The 5,478-nt window shown below is 31.1% G+C and overlaps 1 long non-coding RNA gene across 1 annotated transcript; it reads left to right on the top strand.

Annotated features, from left to right (window-relative positions):
- Positions 1 to 2,879: 2,879 nt before the first annotated feature.
- On the top strand, positions 2,880 to 4,298 carry LOC140876356 (uncharacterized). The gene is made up of 4 exons (XR_012148760.1): positions 2,880 to 3,006; positions 3,401 to 3,455; positions 3,534 to 3,557; positions 4,149 to 4,298. It is a non-coding gene; the product is annotated as an uncharacterized lncRNA (long non-coding RNA).
- Positions 4,299 to 5,478: the final 1,180 nt, after the last annotated feature.

Below are 5,478 nucleotides of genomic sequence, written 5' to 3'. Positions count from 1 at the left end.
TGCCCGTTCTCCTATGATTGATGATGTTACTGATAAGGGAAAGAAGGTGAAGATTACGGCGGTTTCTCATGTCCCTGCGATTCACTCTCCTTTTTTATCTGTTCGTACGCGCTCTCAGAAGCGCTATGGTTCGTTGACTCAGCAGTGCAGATGAAGTGCTTCTTCTGGACGGCCTCCTTGAGTTGCTGTTTGATGGGATGTATCGTAGGTGGGCGCTCACTGCAGGCTTCTCCTTGCCCACTGGTGTTTTGATTTGTTTTTCAGGGTTCTTGTAGTCTGTACGTATTATGTTTTGATATGTATTATGGACTCTTGTACTCTTTATGTTTTACGCTTTGATGTTTTTTTCCTGCCTTTGGAAAGGTTTTGGTCTAGTTCTCCTCTTTTTTTGGTGTTCTGCTTGTTTGTGTTTATAAAATAAGTGGCTATGCCACCTTTTTTTAAAAAAAAAAAAAAATGAAAACTGTTACGTGGGGGAGCTAGACTTGAAAATAAGCTTTCAGAAAAAAAATATATTATAATTAAAAAATGAATGGATATTCCAAATGCCACGATCGTCCCTTTACTTCCTCTTAAATAATCTGAATACGAACGATTCTATATCCTTGTTGCATCTCAATCATTGGATCACACTTTCCAAGAAAATTAATGTACACCTCCAAATATATTTAAATTATTATTATTATTTTTTGCATTTATATTTGTAGATAACCATAAAAAATAAAAATAAAAACATGGCTAGGTGCATGTATGTATAACGTTTGGGTTAACAGAGAGTTGAAGATATTTATATAAGAAAAAAATTAGGGAAATTTGTATTTTAGTAGTGTGTATGGTCAGATTTATATATGAAGCATCAATGCGTCAGTATATTAAAAAAAATGATGTATATTCTTTTATAAAATCTAAATTATGAAGAAAAAAATGATGTTATTTGGCTGTAAACACGTCGAAATAAAATCACAACAATTTCATGAAATTTCAATTGTAGTGATGCATATATTGCTTTTAAAAAAAAAAAGAAATAGGAAATTAGTAACACATATTCCGTTTTTCAAAGTTAATTAAACATTAGTAGACTAAATATTAAATGTTTATAAATTTTAATAATATTTTAAAAATAAATTACAAAAAAAATAAATCTAATGATTTTCATTAGTTTATTCATTTAAAGCTAATTACATCAACCACCCTTCAGGAAAAAACAAGAAGCAAAAAACACCTTATATAAAATTAATATCATGTTAGACCTTATGTTTTAAAATTTTAGCATAAAACCTCCTATCAGGTAGGATAAATGTGTCTGAGTTTGTATAACATAATTGTAAAATATGTTATATTTTTTTAAAAAAAAATAAACGATCATTAGTCAATTAATATTTTTTAGAGATTTTATATTTTTTAGACTCTTCAAGCTTGTTTGGTACCAATACAATTAATCCTAGTATACTTTATCCTATCTAATATTCTGTTCTTCTCGTCATATTATTTATCCATCTATTAATTATTTATTTTATATCAATCAAATCATTAATCATTTATCTTATATCAATCAAATCATTGAATTTAAATTACTATATTACCCTTATAAATAATATTATTTATATTTTATTTATTCTTAAAAAGGACAAAATGATAATTTATTATTTTTATATAAAATTCAATCAATCAAATCAAATAAACTATAATCTATCAATCAAATCAAATAATATATTAACTATCATTATTTATTTATTTTATATTACATTATATTAATTATCCAATTAGTCCATTTATTTGTGTGATTCGAGACACCTTTTATGTTTCCGTACAACTCAACTTGCATGACCACATCGCATTCATCCACCACTGGCACAATCTTTAATGGATTTCGTGTGTTGTTTCTATCGAATATAACCGTGAAGATATAATACCACCCATATAAAATTTACGATGAATTCAAAATTTATTATTATTACAGATTTAATGCATACGAGCTTCTTTGAATTCAAATAAAACATAGTATATAGATTTAAATTTTATAAATATATATATATAACTCCAAAAATTATTCAGAACACACTGTTTTTATATTGTTGACAACACTAAAAATCAAATTAATATATTAATTTCGGACTTTAGCAATGATATATATAATATAATATTTTCGGACGTGAGCAACGAAATACCTGTATATACATACATTAACATACGTATATGTATATGTATATGTATATGTATGTGTATGTGTATGCGTATGTGTATGTATGGGTCCCCAATAATTTAATGATTTGGTAGGAAATGATTTGAGTGACCCAAAATCATGATTTGAAGATGCCGCAATATTACATGTCCAAATGTAGGATGCACACATATTTCAGTGGTTCTCCCTTATTGCATGAATCATTGGGTAAAGATAAGGGTTCATTCAAGAATTCCCACATGCAGAGAGTAATAGTATCCAGCTACCATTTTTGGATCTCAAATTGAGCAGAGATAAAACTTGTGTGCTAAAAAATTTACACACAAATTAGGAGGTTTTTATTTTACTTTTCATAAAAAATTTATGTGACGGTCTTACGAATCAATTTTATGAGACATATCTCTTATTTAGATATCCATAAATCAGTATTACTATTCCACAAAAACTCTTATGAGACGGTCTCAAGTTATTTTGTGAGAAAGATATTCTGTAACGGCCCGATTTTATCTTAATTGAGCTTATTTGAGATAATCAGAGTTTCCAAAGTTCAAGAGCCGACTTGATTTTGATCAGGGTCTATTTTGTAAATTTTGGAAATTTCAAGAACTAAAGTGCAAATTTGGAGTTTAATATATTATCTACTAATAATTTGACTTCTTGACTCCTCCATCATCTTCTTCCCTTCACCTTGCACGACTCCTCCACCATTGTTGAGAGAAAACGTTTCTTTCAAGCTTCAGATTTGGGTTTCTGATCAATCCGTCCGTTGAAATTTATTTCTGAAGGCAGATTAGCGATCACTGCAGCGAGAGCTTCGTTATATCGTAAGTTTTTCTTCGATCAGATACATTCTATTTTTTTGATATTGTTAGAATCGATTGAGTTTCGAGTATATTGTTTTTGGCAGAGTTCTGATCGTTTATTCTCAGTCGGTTTTGAAATAAAGCAACGTTCGGATTTGTTATGATTTTTGAAAACCATTTTCGAAAATCTAGTTTTGAGATTGGTTGGGTTTGAGCCTTTATTGTTGTCTTAGCATTGATATGAGTTTATATCGATATTTTACTGCTGTCTGCGTTTCCGATTTGTTCAGTTTATAGCCGTTATGCCGCCAGTTTGAGTTTTAGAGATTTTGAACTGTTTTGTGTTGTTGAACCTTGTCTTGTGAGTTGATCGTCGTTTTTGATCTTCTTTGCCTCCGTACATATTTGTTTGGAGTTTGTCGAACCCTGTGTTAGCAGCATTGGATCGTCGAAGAGTTGGACGAAGAACGGTAAAGAGATTACCTTGAGCAGTTGTTGTTGTTAGGTTGTATAGTTTTTGATATAACCTTTTGTTGTGGCTTATCCAGATTTGGAGCTACTTTCATTGAAAGGTAAAATCAGTCATCGTTAGCGGGATAGCATACTCGGGACAGTTGGTTCTCGAGTTTCTCTTAAAATCATATATTTGCATCAATACTTGTTCTAGCATGTGGAACTTGTATTTTGTTGTTGATTGAGTTTTTTTTGTATGACTTAGATGCTTTATGTTTTTTTATGCATTTATCTTGAGCCAAACCTTGATTTCAGCGGACAGAGCAGCCCTTTTTATGCTAGACGTTTTGGGGGCTTTAAGCGAGTGGCCTAGGCGTAGAGATTCGCCTAGTGTCAGCATACTCCTTATAGTCGCAACAAAGTCTAGGAGAGTGGGATACGTGGCACCACCTCGATTGAGAGAGTCGGTGAGTTGTTACGTGATCTCATCCTCGGGATCCCAAAAGCAGAGCAGCAATCCCTTGTTTATCAGAGTTGATATCCCTATTTTAAAGACATGCATATCATTCCTTTTGATTTGATTATGTTGTCTTGAAAGCATGTTGTTGTTATATTACATGTATTGCTTGTTATGTTACTTTTACTGGGAATATCATTCTCACCGGAGTTATCTGGCTGTTGCTTTATTTTGTATATGTACTTGGCAATAGGTGGGGCAGGATCAAGTCAGCGAAGACCTGGTTAGCATCAAGAGGGAGAGTTAGTAGTGAAACTCGGTTTAGAAGTCGAATCAGCATGTTTATCTAGTTTAAGATTGAAGCATGTTAGAACTCGAACTTGTTATATATTGTAATTCGAACTTGTCCTGTATTCGGATTGTAATCTAGATCGAAGCATGTTTGGAACTTTTATCTATCTAGACTTCTTGTTGATCTTAGGTCTTATGAAAGCATGTTTGATAATGCGTGTATTCTCTACACCCCGTTTTGTGTATGTATTTTGTTATGCTTGGAATGGACTTTGGTTTGAGTTGGCAAGCAAATTCTGGTTTTTCTATTCTAGTGCAGGGGGCGCCCGATCTGCTATTTTTAGCAGACCGAGCGCACCCTCCTTCGAGTAAAACAACAGCCTTGCTATTTTGGCCGCGCCCGAGCGGTAGTTTTCTACCCCCCGAGCGCGGCACCCCTTTTAAAAAAAACTTTCTTTGTTTTTAATCTTGGATCTTGTATGCTCTATTGTTGTTTAATTCGAGATTAGATGTTTAGAACCGAGGTCTCACATATTCTATCTGGGTCATTAATGAAAAAAATTACTTTTATGCCAACAATAATAATTTTTATTGTAAAAATATGAGCGGAGTTTATTCGTGAGAACATTTCGCAAGAGACCTACTCTTATTTTTATGTCAAAAATATTATTTTTATTTTAATATAGGTGAGGTTGACCCATCTAACTAATAAAAATCCGTGAGACTGTGTCACAAGAGACATACCATACTCAGGGACAAACTTGTTTGAGGGGCTATAGCCTAGGCTTCAGCCCATGCTGGCCCCTCCCTTATACCCTCTATATATATATATATATATATAATATTTGAGCTAAATATATATTTGAAATTGGGTTGTCTCAATTTAAATTTTAATTAAACTAGAAATTAATATATATGGTTCAAATCAAATAATATGTTTGTGTTTAAACAAATGTTTTTTTTGGCATGATGTTACTTTAAACATATTAAAATTCATCTCAATAAAATGAAATCGACTTCTTTTTTTAGTCAAAGTGGTACTTTATTTAAGGTGTTGAATATATATAATTAATAATTTAGCTCAAATGATAATATATACAATATGTAGTTTTAATTAATTATCATATTGTTATATATTTATGATCTGACTATATATGTATCATTTTAGACTTTCATATTATATATATACACACACTTTTATATATATATATATATATATATATATATATATATATATATATATATATATTGTTAGATATTTTGACGCATCGATTTTTATCAAATAAATTTTT

Source organism: Henckelia pumila, chromosome 1, assembly GCF_033568475.1.
Source record: "Henckelia pumila isolate YLH828 chromosome 1, ASM3356847v2, whole genome shotgun sequence".
Classification (NCBI taxonomy): Eukaryota; Viridiplantae; Streptophyta; class Magnoliopsida; order Lamiales; family Gesneriaceae; genus Henckelia; species Henckelia pumila.
This window is presented reverse-complemented; position numbering and strand designations above follow the sequence as displayed.